Raw genomic sequence first — 20,288 nt, forward strand, 5'->3', positions numbered from 1 at the left:
CATTAGAGGACAGTAAGTGTAAAAATAAATACAATGTAACTAAACATTATTAATTTTTAGGAACATATTATTACCTGTCAAAGGCTCCAAGCTTCAAACATGTACTTTCATTGCTATAAAAAGAAGAAAAGTAAGCATTAGAGAGGTGTTAAAGATGTACAATTCCAGACTGAGAATTTATCTGTGGTGTCATCAGAAGGATCAAAAGAGAATTGAAAAGGGAATAACTTCCTCACTCTGTGATTCCATTTTATTTGCCAAACTTGTACAGCACCTAAAATTATCTGTAGCATTTCACACTTGGGGAAATACTGCTCTAAGTCACCAGAGTTCAGTTCTGAACTTATCAGAAGTTACAAGAAAAACTCAAGAGTAAATCTGCATGGAGCAATTGGAGGGAATAAATAGTACACTTTGGAAATCAAGAGACCCTTCTGTTTCAGGGAGGACATCGGGTGAAGGGCACTGCAGAGTAGAGCTTCTAATGGCTATAGTCATTTCTGTGGAAGGTTCCATTGCAGACCCTCCTTGCTCAATCTTTCCTCTCCTGTCCTCTTCCCTTATTAGAGGTGCAACACCATACCTATAGTCTCTCAATCACCAATCCACAGCCTTCAGCATCTTGCAAAATGCTTCATTAAAGAATCATTCCTTTTGGCCCTTACCATGGCAAGTTGTCAAATATCTTTAGTATTAGTAGTGCATCAAACCACAATTAGTCATGCATTTAACATGTACAATAAGATGAGAGCGTGTGTGATAGCAGAACCAGAGCATTTTAAAAAAGGAAAATATTAAGAGCATAAAGAAGAAGTCTTGTGTTGTAGATTGAATGCTTACATCCTCCAAAATTCATATGTTGAAATCCTAAACCCCAATAGGATGATATTTAAAGGTGGGGCCTTTGGGAGGGAATTAAGTCCCCCCACCAAAAGAAGGAGCCCTTATAAAAGTGTCCTTACAAAAGAGACTGCAGAGAGCTCACCCCTCCCTTCTGCCATGAGGGAACAGCAAAAAGACAGCTGTCTATGAACCAAGAAGCAGGGCTTCACTAGAGAACACTTTGATCCTGGACTTCACAGGTTCCAGAACTGTGAGGAATAAATTTCTGTTGTCTGTAAGCTACCCGGTCTATAGAATTTTTTGTTATAGCAGCCCACCTGAAATAAGACTTCTGGAGAGTGTGGGTATGGAGGAATATCCCAGTGAACTCCATCTCAGAGTCTATACCAGGCTTAACACGTTTGTGCCTGCAGGGGTAGTTTCTCAAGGCACAGTAAATATGGATCCTTAATGGATCTTTTTATAGGTTTAAATTGTTTCTCTCTCATGGCCTGATCCATTCTGTGGCACATGCTCTCAAAGTACAACTGAAATATGAATTATCTTCTAATCACTCTAGTGATGGCCTCTAATCTTCATATCACTGATGAAATTTATGTTTAGAAGACTAGGAGGACTAGAAGAAGGTAGGATCAGAAATCAGCTTCCCAGGTTCCATTTAGATTAAATAAGTGTTGTTGAGGATGATTCTGCCATATTTTCCACTGTAGCAGGTCAAAGTAGATACCCAGAGAACATGACGATAGGTTATAACCCAAGCAAGATACCCATTTTAGAGAGATTTAAAACAAATGGAAAGGTCTCCCAACAAGTGAGAAAACATTAGGTTGGAGAAGGACAAGCAAATGACATGTAAATTTAGGTGGCCGAGCAGATTGGCAGGAAGCCAGTGTCAGGAAGCCATTTCTCAGCAGTTAGCAGATCCCCAGCTCCCTGGGCTAGAGGTTGACATCACCTCTTCTGGAAGTTATAAGATTGCCCAGAGCCATGATGGTAAAGGATTCAGAGGTATGAGTATAGAACGAAGACGGGGATCCAGTAATCAGACCAAGGCATACAACTGCATACCAAAAATCAAATGAGGTTGAAATTATCACTAGATACTGGAGCAGGATTGTGTCTTTGGGGAGGGCACTGGTGGGGGAATCAGGAGATGCAGGTGACAAGGCCGAGAGAAGACTCCACACCACCCCCTCCCACTCCTGGGTTAACATAGACCTGCTATTATGGTCTAGGGAGACGATGAGAGCCTGCAGTTAAGACAATTCTGACCAGTGGGAAGGTAATTTCCAAAGGAGAAGAGGAAGAGAAAATGGCATCTATAAGCCAATGACAGATTTGTTAGAGTCTAGCCTGGAGGAGGCACCTGTAAGAAAAAGTATCAGGAAAGAAAAGGGTGGGCCAGTCCATCACTACCAACTTCCTCTTTTTCCTCACAATGCATGACTCAATTATCAGGCGATGTGTTTTGTCTCGCTTTCCCTTATTATCAGTCCCTTTCTGCTTCTGTTCCTTAGCGTTCTTCATTTGGAGAGTCATATTAAAGCTAACCCACAGCTGTTTACCTTTCCTTGTACATCTCTGGCCTCAGTTCCCCACCATTGACTCTCTGACTCCATTACTTATCCTTGAGTTACGTTGTGCACCCTGAGCATTTCTAACTTCAGGGGATGCAGAAAGTGTGACCTCCACAGGATTGCAAATGGGCATAATTGCACTGGCCCACTTGTCTCACAGGCTGCTCTGAAGATCCTGTGAAATATAGGTGAGAAAGTGCTCTGCAAAATTTAAAGCACTTTGCAAATCCAAGAATGTTCCTCCCTTGGAATTATTTAGTTAATAGTGGAGTGTCTTCACTTTGCTCTGCATATGTAGACCTCACCGTGGACTTGGTTTGTTCTGGCCCAGGGGGAGCTTCCCAGCTGCTCTGGAACTGCTGACAGAGCCTCAGCTGCAGCGGTGGTAGCAGGTGGTGCTCTGATAACGTCGGCTCCAGTTGAGGTACAGGAAAATAGAGCAGCTGAAGACTAAAATCTGAGAGATAACAGGAAATGAAAAATGAGGCAAAGTTATATCTTCTGTTCCCTCATAAAGGCTCCTGTGACAAATGGAATCACAGGCATCACGCAAACTGCCTTGCTGAGCTACTGAAGGCCCGAGCTATCTTGACGGCAAATATCTGTCCTCTGGTTATCTGTGGGAAAATAATAAGCAAATGTGCGTGTGTGTGTGTGTGTGTGTGTGAGAGAGAGAGAGAGAGAGAGAGACAGAGACAGAGACAGAGAGGGAGGGAGGAAGGGAGAAAGAGAGAGAGAGAAGGAGAGAGAACAGTTAATCACCAAATACCATACTGTCTACAGCATGAAAAATTAGCGATCTATACCTCTATGCTGAAATTTAAATATTTGTTTAACTAACGTCTGCGGTCTTACTGAAATAGTGTTACTAACACATGGCAACATTTGCTAATTTGGTTTTATGGGTGGAATACTAAAATGCAAAAGTATGACTTTTTCCATAAGTGACCATAAAACCACATTTTCATTTTCTGATGTCGATTGTCAAGGCAGACAGTCTTAATTAAAGACACTAATATTTAGCTTTTGAATAATTACGTGAACATATACTTCATCTATACACTTGATAGTTAATACTAGGTTTTAAATTCTTATCTATTAATACAAATATAAATACATAAATGTACAGTCAAGAAAATAATCTCTTTGGCTTACAATTTATTTGAAAACAAATCATGACGCAATTGTGTGCCTGACAGATGTTAGATCTTCATAAACACTTGCTAAGTAAATGAGTGAATGCACTCTTAGAGGGATATGTTGGTGCCAAAGTAAATTCTATGTGTCTCTTGCCATATTTGCACCCAGAATAAATCAAGTCAAAATGCCCATTTAGAATTGTAAAAGAGAAATAATTTACAGAAGGTCATCATATATAAGCAGGGCTATTCTTGAGGGGAGGTGGTGGAGGGAAATGGAGGAAGCTCTTCCATGCCTTTGCCAGGGGAGAAGGGCAGGTGACCAATAGATCTCTTCAAGCACCATTTAGTAAACTGCTTATCCAGCTGGATGTAAATGTAAATTTCCATACAGGAATTTGGGTTATGGAATACTTACAAAAAAGCGTACGCAATACATTGACTCACTCTATCACATAGGGGAACATATCTCTGTCTCTGCAGACACAACTTCACCTGAGCTCAATGAAGTGACTGAAATACATGCTCTTCCAATTTACTGTGGTTTGTTATTGACTCTTCATGATCACCTGAACTGGAGCCTGTGAGTCATGGCACCACTGGAGGGGCTAGAAAAACAGATGAACAATTTGGAAAGCAATCTTTAGGTTGAATAAAATTCTTACATCTTTGGGGAGATTTAACTACTTGAAAAATTTTTCTTCCAATCTAGTTAGTCCCTAATTTGTCTGTAATTATAAAAAAACAACAAATAAAAAAAACCTGATTGCCTCATTTTATACGGTTTTAATTTTTCAAATTCACATCTTTCCTTTATGAAAGTAGGCACACAATACCCCTTAAAGATGCTAGGCCCGTAAGTAAGTGCCTTGTGTTAGACAGGCTCATACCACCATTTAAATTTTCATGGAAAGAGGAGGTTGTTATTTCCAGAAAAATTGTTAAGATAATGTTTTCCGTGGCTTTAGAGGGCCAGTGTAAATCTCGTGAAGACAGTTAGGTACTTCAAAAAGCATTTGAGACTGTGTCCACTTATATAACCAAATAAAAGAATTTATTTGGTTGAATGCTTCAGATAATATTCTTTTGACCTATTGGCACAAAATGTATCATTATAGTTCTTAGAAGCTGTGCCCATCTATATTATATGTGAATCTTTATTTAAAAGTTCCTATGAGATGCCTTACAGTAAGTTGAGAAGAATTCATTCTCATTGGTTGTTCTCTAGAAAATATAGAACTAGCCTTCAGTGTGTCCCCAAAAGAAAGAGTGCTGTGGGTGCCTGAAAGATGAGAGTTGTTTCTGATTCTGCTCAGTATCTAGTCTTTGTTTCCCAAAACACAACCTAGAAAATTTAGGAACTATTGATCTTAGAGCAAAAAACTTGACATCATTTCTAGAAATCTCTATCTGATTCTATCTTAAATTTTTCTTTTGTGCACTATCCATGCAGGGTGGTCCTCTGTCACTTGGATCAGAGTCATCTGCGTGTTCATTATAATGTAGGTATCCGACACCAAACAGCCAACTATGGAGTTTGAATCTACGGCTGATAAGTCCACCGATCAAGACTTTAAATGAGTTCCTAAATGATTCTTAAATACATTGGCATTTAAGAGCCACTTCTCTAACAGCTTCAAAGGTAAATCTGGATTTTGGTAAGATCTGTACTTATTGCTAACAACACAGACCATTGAGAAAACAGAGATGTTGTCCCTCACTGAGTGATAATCCTTTATAAGGGCAGATGGACCTACACTTTCTTCTGGGCTGAATGGTTGCCCCAAAAAGGTTGTATCCATATCCTCACCCCCAGACCCTGTGAATAATTCCTTATATGACCAAAAAAATATAAATAAGTTAAGGTATTGCGATGAAAATTTTACCTGAATTACCGTAATGACATCAAAAGTGTCCTTCTAAGAAAAAGGGGAAAGAAGATAAAACAGACACACAGAGGAGAAGGTGATGTGAAGAAGGAGCAAGGAGAGATGTGGTCACAATCCAAAGAATGCAGATAGTCACCAAAAGCTGGAAGAGGCAGGGACTGGATTCTTCCTTAGTGCCTCTGGAGGAACTGCAGCCATGTGACTGACACCTTGACATTGGGTTTCATGCCTCCAGAACTTTGACAGAATACAGTTCTGTTTTAAGTCACTTACCTTGTGGTAATTTATTAGGGCAGACACAGGAAACTAATATACTCTTCTTGCTGTTAAATCAGACAAGAAATTCTTCAGAACACATTTTTTATCAAAAAACATCATTAAACACCTATCATGTACCAGGTATGATATAGCAGGCACATGGGGCTGAGGCACGTTCCTGGCCTTGTATGCAGATTTGTTGCCTTGGCTTCTGTCAGTCATCTCCACTTGGACACAAGTCCCACAAGGTGGGAGATCTTGCCTTTTATACCTAGGACAGGTCCTGAAACATAGTAGGCCCTTATAGAGTTTAGTTATAGGAATAAATATGGCAAATGAATGAATATGTAATTACACGTTATAAAGTGTGGGCAATAGGAGGAAACATGATACACTGTAGTGGTTAAGATTTTTGTTCTGGAGTTATACTGTCTAATTTTGAATCCTACAGCCTTTGTTTATAAACCATATTGTCCTCAAATAAGTTATTGCAAGTCTCTGTGCTTTAATTTTTTTCATGTAGTGTGTTACTCATAGGTTTGTTAAAAATATTAAATAAGGTAATCCATTTAAAATACTTAGCTGAGTATTGATTGCACAATGTATAATACATGTTAACTATTAATATTATGCTGTATATGGTGATGAAGGAAGGCCTCCAAGGAGGTGATAATTAAAGCTGATGATGAGAAGAGGTAACCAGACAGAGAACATCTGGTTGAGAGACTGGCAGATGTGGAGATCTTAGGTAAGAAATTTGAGTGTTTGAGAAACTGGAAGGAGGGCTTAATGGATGAAGCACTGTAAGAAAGTGGATGGTGCATGAAATGCTACTGAGACAAGAAGAAAGGCAGTGTGGGCCCTAGTGGGGGATTTGCCTTTTACTCAAAGTGAAATGAGACATTATTGAAACCTGATCTGGGGAGTGACATAATACAATCACTATGAAAAAAGGTGACTTTGATGCTGTGTGGAGAAGGGTGGATTTGGAGTACAGCAAAGAAATTGAAAGACCCGTGAGATGGTTCTTACAGTACCTTGGGGAGAAGTGATGGTGTCTAGGATAAGGATGTGGGTTGAGGGAATGAGCAGAGTTAAAAGGATTTGTCATACAGTTTGGTGGTAGAAAGGCCAGGGCTGGTTGATAGAGCAGACATGTAATAGATTTGGTGTGGGTGGGATATGGAATGCCACACTCTAAAGTTTCTGACTTAAGAAAATGTGTGGATAGTGGTGCCATTTACTGAGATGGGAAAGACTGAGTGAGGGAAGAACAGATTTTGGGATAAAATCAAGAATTCTGTTTCGAGCACTTTGAGTACACAGTTGAATATATGGGTCAGAGAAGTCCCATACTGAGGATATAAATTTGGGAAGTATCAATATATAAATACCCAGTAAATGTGAGAATAATGTAAGGGGATCTGGAAAAAAATAGAGAAGTGGGGTGGCGGCAGGGGAGCCCCAAAAGAACTCCAGCATTCAGCTATCAGGGAGAAGAGGATGAACCTGAAAAAAGACTGAGAAGGAGCAGCCAGGGAGGAGGAAGAAATATAGGGAGGATGGTAACTTACAGGTGAGAATAGAAAAGATAGGAGAATGGGAGCTGTGCTCAGTGCTGCTGCAGTGAGGAGCAGTTTCAGTGAAATGATGGGAGAGAAGTCAAACTGGAGTGGATTAGAAAATGAAAAAGAGCTAAAGAAGTAGAGACAGTGTGTCAGACAATTCTGTTCACAGGTTTGGCTGAGAAGGAAAGCAAAGAAATTGTACTATAGCTGACAGAAAACTATAAAGTCATGGGAGGCTGATTTTATTTTCTTTTATTTTTATTTTGAGATGTAAGAGCCATTATGTTTATATGCAAATGTGAACAATTTGACTGAAACAGAGAAGCTGATGATGTAGGAGAGAAATCAAAGCCCTGGGGAAGGTGATGGGATTTGTGATGCAGAACACAATGTGGAGAGTCCCTTTGATAAAGGAACGATGCTTAATCACTCGAGTCAGTAGGAAAAAACGAGAAAAAGGATATTTCTATAGGTAGGTTAAGGAAGTTGGACATGGGAACACATAGAAATTACAGTCTGATAGCTCCTGATTTAATCAATAAAATATAGGAAATATTATAAGCTGAAAGTGGTAAGGCTAAAAAAAAGGTTAATTCTCTCCTATGTTTTACCTGTATTAAAAAAAAAAATAAAATAAAAAAAAAAAGGTTAAAAAAAAGAGAGATATATAAGATAATCTTTGATGAGAATGAAGAGTGAGCATTGTAGAGAAATCCAGTGAGATTGTGAGGTAAGGTTGAATATACATTCGAAGTTTCTACTAGATAGATGGTTCCAGGTGTTTGAGGGCTTAAGGGACATCTCTTAGAGATTGCAAGGAGCCAAATTAGAACTCACTGTGCACCCTCCAGTGGGTGATTCACAGGAACCATCTGACCAGGAGAATATCGTTGATTCACTGTCTTGGGAAAGTGCAAAGGGTACTGAGTAAGCAGCCAACAGAGTAATAGGGATAGTCTTGTAGAATGTCTGGTTGAGCACAGAAAATCAATTTTTATGGCTACCTTCTGTCACCATCACACAAGTGGCTGTCATACAATTTCATCTCTGGTCGGTGGGGGAATGTTGGCATGTAGGAGCAGAGTCAGTAATGGCTATGCATGGTTGTCATGTTCTCTCCTTCTGGACCTGCCTTGATTTCATAGATTGTTCTGGATTGTTCTGGATTTCCGAGATGGTTCCAGAAACATCCTACCCAAACAGTCCTCCCACCACCACTTCCTGGCCTTTTCCTTAATTCTCTGGCTCCCGAATCATGCTCTTCACATCCAAAGATAAGGCTTGTATCTGTAGACATTTTCAGAAGAAGGCCAGAGTGTCTGCTGCCTACCTTCCCTCTTCAGTCGTTCAGAAGCAACCCACAACCTGAGGCTGAATGCTTGTCAGTCACATTGGCAAAAAAAAGAAGGCTAAGCTTGGGGCAGAGAAAACTTCTGAATAAAACAGACAGGTGACAATGGGCCGATTTCATTTGAGAAACTAATGGAATTTTAGAGGTTGGGGTTCACACAGGCGTGGTATGTACTGCAGGTGTGCCACTGGTCTGAGGATATTGGCTAGCAATAAATTTTACAGAAACTCATAAATCTCATTGAGATTTTGTACTTTATTCTAAAGGTAACAGGAAACTCCTCCAATTTCCTTCGTAAACATCACAGGGAAAAGTGAGAAAGAATTGTCTCCCAGTGTTGCTTGAAACTTTTGCTTTTTGAGAAAGGCAGCTCAAAACCCTGAAATAGAAAGAATTATGCTCTATTTGTAAAATTATCTTCCTTTCCCTCCCCTCCTCCTTTTCCTCTCCTTCCTTCCTTAGACTTTCTTTCCCTTCCCCCACTGCCTCATTCCTTCCTTTTCTTTTCTTTGTCTCTCTAGCTTTCCCTTTCTCACTCTCTCTTTTCGTTCTTACCTTCTTTCTCCTGCACCACACCACACCACTTCTTTCCTTTCATTTGTTTCACTGCAGACTACTACATAAGCAACCTCCCCTGCCTCCATTGGGAATGTGAGCAGCTGCTCTCTGCTGTCCCTAGGGCCTCAGTGTCCATTCCTCTTTCCCTGCTGACTGAAGTCTGTGTTTTATCGGCCCTGCTATTCTTGGCAAAGAGGCCACTAAAATGGAGATAACAAGTCCCAAATCCCAGTCTGCAGGGAAGCTTCCCCTTGTCAATGAGAGATTAAATAATAATGGCTGGGGCCTCAGCAATGCAGACTGGAGCCAACTTTAAAAAATCTGAATCAGACCATCTGGGCTTTTTTTCTTTATTTTTAAGGTTTTTTTTTTTTTTTGGTAACTCCAATCCTCCATAAGGCCTTGAATATACCTCATTAAGTTTTATGGTTTGGAAATCAAAAGGAAAAAGTAGGTACATGGTTCTTGACTCTTGAATTTAATCATTGAAGAGTCCCCTTTGAGGTCATCGGATTACAATTAGATTGCACTTTGTCAAAAGCAAATCGAGTAGTTATGTCTTAGAGTTCGAAACCTACGAGGGCTTCCTGTTCCCCAGTTCTTTTCCTAGAGCTTAACAGAGGGGCATGCACCTGCTGGCCACTCTTCCCACTGTGAATTTCAATGTCTCCCAGGCACCAGGTCTCAGAATTAGCATTTTCTACTCAGCTGTTCACTCTCTGGATGGGTGAATGCCATTTCTTTTCAAAAATGCCTGCACCCCTCACTATTATGCAAATGTTTAGAGCATGGCAAAGCCAAGAACACATTTCCCCAAGCATTGCTACTTCTTTCCTGAATTGTTAAAGTTACAAGTTCTGAAAAGAGATAGATGGTCGCATTCTTTAATGACTATAAATGAATCCTGCTTGACATTGACTTCAAGAGGAAATAGGATAGGTGAAAGAAACATTTTCTTATTTGAGGATGGGGATTTTAAAGTCTATTTCTTCACATTGATCAAAAGTCCTGATACACAATGCCATATTCTCTTTCAAGACCTAGATCTCTGTCCTCCAGGAATTCAACATTCTAACACATAATGCCTTCCCTTTCTTCTCAATTTGTGTAGCTGAGAACTCAGACACAAAGAGGCCAGGCAAGCAACAGGAATGAGTTAGGAAGGTGGGATCAGGCAGCACAAGGAAGTAGTAGGGATTATGGCCAACAGGAAGCCGGAGGCGTGGCTAATGAGAAGCCACCACCAGTCAGCCTCTCTGCCCCCAGGCACCCTGGCAGATCCCAGAGTGAGGCCAGAGCTTCCAGTGTTTTCAAGAGAAGTTAAAAATCTTGATCAGTATATGAAATCTCCCAATTTTTAAAGGAGACACATTTAAACACCATGCAGACTAAACAAAACATACTTGCGGGGTGAGATCTATAGGCTAGTATGATCTTTTGCTCTAGAGTAAATTTTACTTGTAACCATTCATTTTGTCACTAAATCTTCTATATTATTATTTAAATATTTCATATATTCAAATTTTCTCTCCCATTTATAAGTTTCTTTAAGGCAGAAAATCTGTTTTTCTCCTTATATTTCCCAGACTTCTGTTGTAGTATTTTGTATGATTGGACCAGGAATTGATTCCCCACCAAAAACACATGGAATTCGATGCCTGAAATATACTATCTATGTGAATAAATTGTATTTGGTCTTTGTGTTTTATACTGAAGAACAGAAAGATAGTGAGAATATGATCTTCTATAGTCTCTGGCTTTCTCTTCCTCTGTGAACTTTTCGAGTCCAGTTCCTAAATGCTACTTGCTTATAATCAATGCTTGTTTAAGAGACATTCCTGTGAGTACAAGTTCTGATTTCTTATCTTGGGGGTGTTTAGGCTACTGTGGCACATATTTCATTGTTGTTCCACACAGCAGTACTTCCACAGAGCAGTGGTTGTTGGAATCTTCTAGAAACCTATTTTGCATGCCTAGACTCATCTTGTCTAGCTTGGGGTAGAGCACAAGAAGCTACATTTTGAAAAAGCTCCTTAGGTGATTTTGAGGCACCTCTGGTGAAGTGAAAGACAATGGCCATAATGTCCAAACCATAGAGTGGTTTTACCTCCCTCTACTTCCTGCCTCCACTCCCAAGCCTTAAGCCCTACTATGTACATTTGTACGCAATGGGACAGAGCCCAATAATAAAAATGACAAATAAGACAACACGGGTTGCTCTGTGTGTGTGTGTGTGTGTGTGTGTGTGTGTGTGTGTGTTTGTGTCTGGGCATGTGTGTGTACTTTGATTTATTTTCTGGATTTCAGTCACCTAAATAACAGCCATCTGAACATAAGCATATGTATATATTTTTTTCACTCAGCAGTTAGAATTTACTTTTCTCCCACTTGTTTGAGACCTGTTAATTTTTTCCAGACCCAGCCTTCTTCCTATTTCTACTGCCTGTCCCATGTAGCATTAATTTCTGTCTTTGATCTTCCATAGCTCATCTTGTTTGCATCTTCATCCTGCTTTATGTCATTAGCTATACCAATTACTTTGCAAGTCATTTGGGGGACAGGGAGTGTCACATAAGTCACTGATATGTCTCTCTGTCCCTGTGTCTAGAGAAGTGTTTTGCATCATGCAGATGCTCACTAGATACCTGATTTGTAGATGTTACTATGTGACTTTGTTTTCCCTTCCAAACACGTAGAGAAAACCATGGTTTCTAATGGGTGCCCAGTAAGTACTGTGAGTAAACGTTCTCGGGTCTTTGGGTAGTAGAGATGGGTGAAATTTTTGGTGTTCTTTATCTGGACCTGTGGAATACATAACACAGTAGTCACATCATGACTGTGAGTCAGCAACAGCACTGCCCTTGGAACTGAAATCTTCCAACTTCCTCTTTCCCTACAGCTTGGGATGCAAACACTGGCTCTAGTGTCAGACCTTTTGGGGACAAATCGTGGCTCCACCGTCTTCCTACCTTGAACGTGCCACATCTTGTCTCTGTGCCTCAGTTCTCTCTTGTATAAAAAATGGATTGAAAAGTTTCTCATAGAATTTCAGGAAGCATTCAATAAGTTAATGCACATAAAGTGTGGGGCGTAGGGTATGGCCTTTAGTAAGCACTGAGTTCATGCATGCTGTTATGGTTTTGTCATGCTGTTTGGTAGCCAAACTCATGGCCTCTGAAGTTTTTTCCTTTATCATTATCTCCAGTCCACCCTGGGCTCCATCTCAATGCAACACTTCTATTTCTCTACCAAGTCCAAAGCTTGAAATGGTATTTTCCGCATGGTGTCAAGTGTCAGATTTCAGGGGGTCAGAAGGGTTTACCCATCAGGATCAGATGCCCTGTGTTAAGTGGCTAATAATCATGGGAAGGGTTTCAGGGAAGGAGTACCCTTGCTAAAACATTAGACCAAAAGAATGAAATACAAGATCCAACAGAAATATTAATAAAGTTTGGGGCTCAGGTTAAGCAGAAGGGAGGTATATAAAGCCATGTAAAAGGTCATGATCCCAGAAAAAGGAGCTGTATGGAATCAGCAGTTTTCATCTTACCCCTGTGGCCATTCCCTAGTGTGACCACAGCCAGAGAGTTTCAGAGGGTCAAATGCATAGTTTGTTTGCTGCCCAGCTCCACCCAGCCTGGTCAGCTAGTCCCAGAGAAACCTGCCTGTATTATAGAGATTTATTTAATAACTGTCAACTGTTTAGATAATGACCTCAACAGTTCGACATTTCCAGGCCAGGTACAGTGGCTCATGCCTGTAATCCCAGAACTTTGGGAGGCCAAGGCAGGAAGATCACTTGAGGTCAGAAGTTTGAGACCATAGCAAGACCTCATCTCTACAAAAAATGAAAAAAAAAAAAAAAATTAACTGTGTGTGATGGCACATACCTGTAGTCCCATCTACCTGAGATGCTGAGGCAGGAGGGTTGTCTGAGCCCAGGAGTTCCAGGCTGCAGTGAGCTACAATTGCACCACTGAACTCCACGCTGAGTGACAGAATGAGACTTAATCTCTTAAAGAAGAATAAAAAAAAAAAGAGTTAAACATTTCCATTGCATGAAATTCAAAGTTTCTTCTATGACATATAAGGCTATGCATGATAGGCCTGGCCTAAGTCACTTAATTTAAACCTCCTCTCATATCACATTGCTTCCTTAAAGACTACACCCTTATCAGATGGGTGATTGCTTGGTTCTGGAGCATGCTGACCTCATTGCTACCTCAAAGCCTTGGCCCATACTTCTCTCTGGTGGAGCACACCTCTTTCTCTTTATTGCATTTATTCCTGTTTAAACCTCTAAAGTAAGTTAAACAATCCCTCACCTGACTGCCAAATCAGTTTTTGTTTCAACATCTTCCTTGGTTCTAATTAGTACAATTGTATAAGGGAATATATATATATATATATTTTTTTTTTTCATTTGTCCCTTCACATTTCCTTTTCAGGTCACCACACTAGATTAGAAACCCTATAACCACAAGCATGGTATCTGTTTTTTTTCGCCAGTGTATTCCCAGGGTCTAGCCTAGCTCTTTGTGCTAAATTTTTAATGACAGAATAAATGAATGAATAATTTGCTTTTCTTTTATCAAGACACTAGAAATACAGACACTGTATTAGCTGGGAAGCTACAGAGGGACCATTCTGCTCAAAATCTTAACTACTTTGTGTATGTTTCTGGTTGGCCTGTTTATGATGCACAAAGACAGTTAGCTAAGGAAATCAGCTTTGTTTAAGGGAACATATCCAAGCCAGGCAGAATGCAGAGTATTTCTCTTTAACAAAAACAAACAAACAAACAAACAATAAAACAACAAAGACAGCCTAAGAATAAAATAAATATTTTGGAGGAAATGACAGCAAATTATCTCGATTTTCAACTTAAACTCCCAAGTCCCTTGAAGATCTTTTCCCCTTTGCTAATGGATTAACTCTAATGGCTCACCATAATGTGATAGTGGTAAACTTGTTGGGTGGTAAATATCCAACCTTCTTTTCTAAAGACACCAGGGGAAGGAAATCATGCTCTGAAATGGAGCTGCAGTTACACTTGCAAGGGTAAGTCTTGCAAGGGCCGTCAGGCCTCCTGCTTCAGGGCAGAAGTTGGTCACCAGCTGGGCTCAGAAGAGATTGCTCCAAGCCCCCTGCTCTGGCATTGCACAATTAGGTGCATTTCAGCAAGGACTTTTGGCTTTTTTTTTTTTTTTTTTAATACTATTCCACACTGGTTACTCTCAGAGGCAAGATCTCAGGCTGGATGGACCATTGGTCTGGTTCCACTGGGGCAATTCTTGTGCTTTGATGGTCTTAAACAACCTTGCTGAGAGATAAATGTGATTCTAAGAGGATTTTGAGATAAATTCCCACAGCTATGAATATAAAAACACTTGACTCCAGTTTTGATGTAAACAGCAGCCCCAAATATTTAAAGTCATTTGCTACGTTTATTTTCTCAACTGTTTCAGCATAAGGACATGACTTGCTCAGCCTAGAGTTAATTTCTTCATCTGGTCTCAGAGAATCCTTATCAGGGTCCTTGTAAGCTGATTCATCTGTAGAAGTGGCCATAGTTTAATTCTCTTCTTTTGTATTCATATTCTATCCATGACTCTGTTCCCTTCTCCAAATTCTACTGTGCATTTAAGTTCAAATATCCCTATCAACACAAGATTCTCAGTATGTGCTCTTTAATGTGAAAACTAGTATGAAAAACCACCTTTCCATTGATTTTGTTTTGGGGGAGAGCGCAGTTGAGGCCTAAGCGTTGCCAGGGTTTTAAGATAAACTATAAAAGGTAATCGGTTCTGGTAACACTGCTTTGAAATCTTAGGTTAACTAATTGAACAAAACTGGGGTGGGTGCCTACGTTGTGCTGGTGCCAGCAGTGTTTGCTCCCACAGAGATGAGATGACATCCTAATATCAAAAGACAGTCATCCATTTCTGTGTATATACCCAAGACAAGCTGAAACATACATATATAGAAAAATGTATACAAAAACGTTCATGGCAGCATTATGTAGAATAGCTGGAAAAAGGAAATAGCCCAACTGGCCATTTGCTGATAAATGGATGAACAAAATGTGATATATCTATACAATGGAATATTATTGGGAAAAGGGAAAAAATGTAATACTTATATGGGCTACAACTTATTGAACCTTGAACACATTATGCTACATGAAAGAAGTCAGCCACCAAGGCACATATCATATGATTCTGTTTATATTAAATGTCCACAATAGTCAAATCCATAGGGACAGAAAGTAGGTTAGTGGTTCCCAGGGGCTGTGGGGAAGGAGAATGGGGAGTGACAGCTAATGGCTACAGAGTTTCTTTTGGGGAGATAGAAATGTTCTCAAATTAGATAGCGGTGATACTCGTACAACTTTGTGAATCTACTAAAAACCACTGAATTGAACACTTTAAAAGGGTGAATTTTATGGTATGTAAATTACATCTCAATAAAACTGTTATAAACAATAAGAGAGTCAGTAAGTAAGAAAATAGATAACAGAAACATTAGACAGTGGAATGAGCTCCATTTAACCAGATGGGAAATGACCTAGAGGGAAGTGCTATTTGAGATAGGGGGCGTGGTCAGGGAAGATCTCTATAAGGATATAATATTGATAGGAGCCCTAGATAAAGAAAAGGATCTTGTTATGTGAAGATCCTGGGGCAGGTGCGTTATAGAAAGAAGGAACATGCTTAGCATGTGGCTGTAGCAGAGTGAGCAGGAGAGAAAGAATGATTCTGTTATATTCGAGATTCACAAGGCCGCAGGACAGAGAGACAGAGTCACCGAGGCTGTAATTATCAAAAGGAGTTTTATTGTCTAGCTCGAGCTAGGGTCCGAGCCCCCAGAGTGCCAGCGCAGTGGCCTCTTCTCCGGCCAGGGACCCTCCTTTGTGTGTTAGTCCCCTTTTTATAACTTAGTTGTTTACACACTGGTCATGCATCCGCCCCCACAGTGATTTTTACTTCAGCCTGCCCCTGATAGGCCCTAACCTGTTCTGGGTCCTAGCTGAGAGACTCAGGTTTCCGCTCTCTTTGTCTTTTTCCTCTGCATCCCATGATATACTCACAATGCCTTGCAGTTACCAAACAAGCAGTAAACAGAAGCTGGAAGGTGTCTATTGTCCTTATAGCCCAGTATCTTACAGTTCAGAATCAGTGCAGAGATGTAGGCACAGGCCATTATGACAGGGCTTCGTAGAACATGGTAGGGAGTGTTTATTTTATTTTAATCAAATATATATAAACCACTGGTGAATTTTAAGCTGTTGTGAGGTATGATCTTATTTACATTTTTAAAAAGACAATGATTTCTGATGTGTGGATCCTGGATTCCGAAAGCAGAGGTAGGTCAGGATTCATTGCCATCTTTCACATCAGAAGCAAAGTGGCAGAGACCAAGTTTGGGAATAGAGAAGACAGAGGTGGACAGATGTAGAAATGTTAGGAGGTGAGCTGATAGGACTGAGATAGATTCATGATTCACAAAGGCTTTTATTGGTTGTAACAGAAAGCTATACATGCATGAATTGTTCACATCAGCGCTATTGCTAATGGCCCCAAATGAGAACTGACCCAAATGTTCATCAACAGTAGCATGGCTAAATACATTGTGGGGTATTCACACAATGGAATACTATATCACCAACGAGAATGAACAAATGTTAAGGGAAAGAAAGAAAACAACATAGTTCATTCAGTCATATCACATGGATACAATGTTTGAAAACTTGCTAAACTAATGCAGGATGTTAGGAGTCAGAATGGTGGTCGCCCTTGCTGGAGTAATGACAGGAAAAGAACACAAACAGGAGCCTGTGGAGTACTGGTAATGTTTTATTTTTCATTTCTTTTATTTGAGTGCTAGTTACAAGGGTTGTTCTATTGAAAACTCATCAAGTTGGACAATTGATTTTTCACTTTTGTGTATTTATATTACACATCAATATAAATTAAATATGGGTCTAAGTTGACATGCCAATATTTGTCAGGGTTTCATGGACATTTCTGCTTCTGAACTCAAAAAGTACCTGGAATTCCACTGATTTGAATCCATAGTATGTAGAAAATATTCAAGACTGCTGGTTGAACCTAATCTTAGTATGACAATATGACATGACTACCAATAATAAGTATGTGCAGTTTTGGATCTATTAACAATAGAATGTTGTGCCTTGTGGCATTGTTCCTACATGCCCCAACCATCCTGGTCATTTTCCTTAGTGCAATGTTTCAAGGATTAGGGACCCTCTTGTGGGGTCCCTAATATTTTATAAAGGATATTTTATAAAGGACTCTTGATTTGGGAGTGGAAATTTAAATGGCAGAACACTTTTATTTGTTAACCTTTTTATTCACTAGTTTATTTTATTCTTTCATTCATTTAATAAACTGTTAATAATAAATGATTCTCTAGGATATGCAGATACTATGTTGGTGCTGTGGAGACAAAGATGATTAAGACAGTTAAGATATTGCCCTGAATCTCAAGAGAGCCCTATTTCTACCTGTCAAGAGACAAGTAAGTGGATAACAATGACATGCAGTGGTGGAGAGCAATGAAAATCTAATGTTTATCCTAATTTGAGTTCACAGCAATGGTATCTAAGAGATTAGGAACTCTTCTGTCCTCTACAACTCTAGGATTTTATAGTTAACCTATTTCTCTGTTGGGGGGATGGGCCAGCTATTATCCTTCCCATTTTACAGATGGGAAACTTTTGGACAAAAAGTAAGAAATTTATCTAAGAACACCAAGCACAGCCGGTGGTTGTTCTCAAGGCTTTTGTCTCGTAATCCTTGCTCTTCCCTGGAGACTAGCAAACCTTCCCAATAACCCTGAGCACATCATTATCTCCTTGGAAACAAATACACAAAAAAGGCTATTGATTGTTTTATCAGTTTCTAGCAGATAAGAATTGATGCTGACAGTAATTCAAAGTATTAGTGCTTTGTGAGGCAATTCATTGTGCTTGTGACAAGGCAGTGCTTAGGGAACCCAGGGATTCAATGGGTTTTATTGTAAACTCTTGGAGTTTAGTGTCCTGTTCTTTATTGGAGACAGATCAGGGCTGCAAACATTATAAACTATTGCATGTAGTCTAAGCACGGTTTGAGATTCCAATTCCTTTTATTAGTAAAATAATAAAAATAATAGTAAAATAGTAATATTAATATAATTAATATTAATAGTAAAATATTAAAATAACAAGGAACTTGTGTGTAAGGTTGATAATAGTTTTGGATTTTAAGCCTGCTTAATTAAGTTCATGATATATCTCAAAATATTACTAATTTCTTTCTGGAGTCTTGGTGACTTAATTTTTCTCTTCAAGAACAATATTTTTCATACACTTCCTTGGTTGAGAAAGTCTTTGATCAAACAAATGATAGTATGAATCAGAATCGGTGGTACTATGGCAAAGTGAAGGTGAGGTGGACCATTAGAACTCTGTCTCCTAGAGCCTTATCTCCTCGCAGTGGACAAGAGTGTGGTAGGAGAGGGGGACTCAGAGAAACTGCTAGGGCATATGGAGCTCAATTCAAAACCACTGTAAACCCAATAGCTTACCATGCAATTAAAAAAATTTTTGGAACCACAATTTTTCTCTTAATTTTATATATTTCATTTGTTCAGTGTGCAGATTCTTAAACCACTTGTACTTGCTTTGTGCCATTAGCTACCTTTCGAATTAGTGCAATAATAGAGGCTTCATAGACATCATCTCATGTAAGCCAATCCTGGCCTCAGCTGCAAGGGTAGGAGAGGATGCCACAAGTTAGGATGGGCTTAGGGCAAGGCCACTGCTCTCAATTCAGTTGTCCTCTGTGTCCCCATCACAGACAGAGAGGAAACTCAAGGCACCAGTCCACAGGCCTCTCTCTCTCTGACCACAGTGTGGCCGAGTTCTTCTGGTGATGACCATCATGGGTTATTAGGGAAACCTGGTAGGTGATCTCCCTTGAGAGCTTCAAATATAGGTCAGGGAAGAAGTTGCCTGACCTCAAAATCATTCCCTTGGAATCAAGTACCTCACCTCTTCCCTGGAAAGCAATCCCAGGAAAGGGAGAGCTGAGCAGAGGGTCTAACCCTGCTCTTCTGTTTCTCTTCTTCCATGACCCCTGCCCCCAGTGACACAGGCTTCACTGGCCCATCATTCTTCCACTCTGAGAGGACCTCACCTTTTTTGTAGGGCTCTCTCTCCAGGCTCCTCGCCATCTCTGTTACCTGAGAGCCAAAGCAATTTAGGAATTGCTATTAGGAGGAGGACTTTCCTTAGCCTACTCTACTGTGGCTATGGCAGCCTCCTCTCTCTCTCTCTCTCACTTCTCTGTGCCAGGGATTCTCAAACTTTAATATGAAACAATCTGTTCTGGAATCTTTTAGAAATGCTGACACCCTTTAAGGGTGTCCCTTTAAAGGTTTATTCAGTAGTCTGAGTTAGAGCCTGGAATTCTGTTTTTAGCAAGGATTTCTCCCTTTCCTCACTCACTGCCAGGAGATTCTCCCAGTGATGATTTTAGAGTCACTCTTTGAAAAACATTCTTGGGCCCTGGAGAACCACTGCCATCACATCTGTTAAGAACTCTCTGTGTTTTTTTTTTTTTTTTTTAGAATTTCATTGAATAATGTTATTGACAGAAAACTATAGACAAACACTGTATTTCATCTAAGGAAAAATAGCCAACTCTGTAGGTGAATTTACATGGCACCACTACACTCATCATTCCAAATTTAGTACTTGACCAGGGGGTCAAGATATTTAGGTGAAATTAAGTATTTTCTACTTTCCTCTCTTCATTTTGGTACTATGAAGATGAATTTAATATTTTAGAGCAATCTCAGGCTACTTTATGGACAATCCACAGACGGGTATTTATCAAATCATGGTTTAAATGTACAAAGAGGTCATTGCTATGCACAGAACAGGTTATAACATTACATGACTGGGGGGGGGGCTCTTCATCGTATAAAGATGGGTAATCATCATTATTAAGGAAATGATATTTCTTAATGTTGACATGTGTTTGCTTTGTCAAAAGAACAATCACTTTGGGGTAGAACTCTAAAATCTGCCTGTGCTT

The sequence above is a fragment of the Microcebus murinus genome, chromosome 17, assembly GCF_040939455.1.
Source record: "Microcebus murinus isolate Inina chromosome 17, M.murinus_Inina_mat1.0, whole genome shotgun sequence".
Lineage (NCBI taxonomy): Eukaryota > Metazoa > Chordata > Mammalia > Primates > Cheirogaleidae > Microcebus > Microcebus murinus.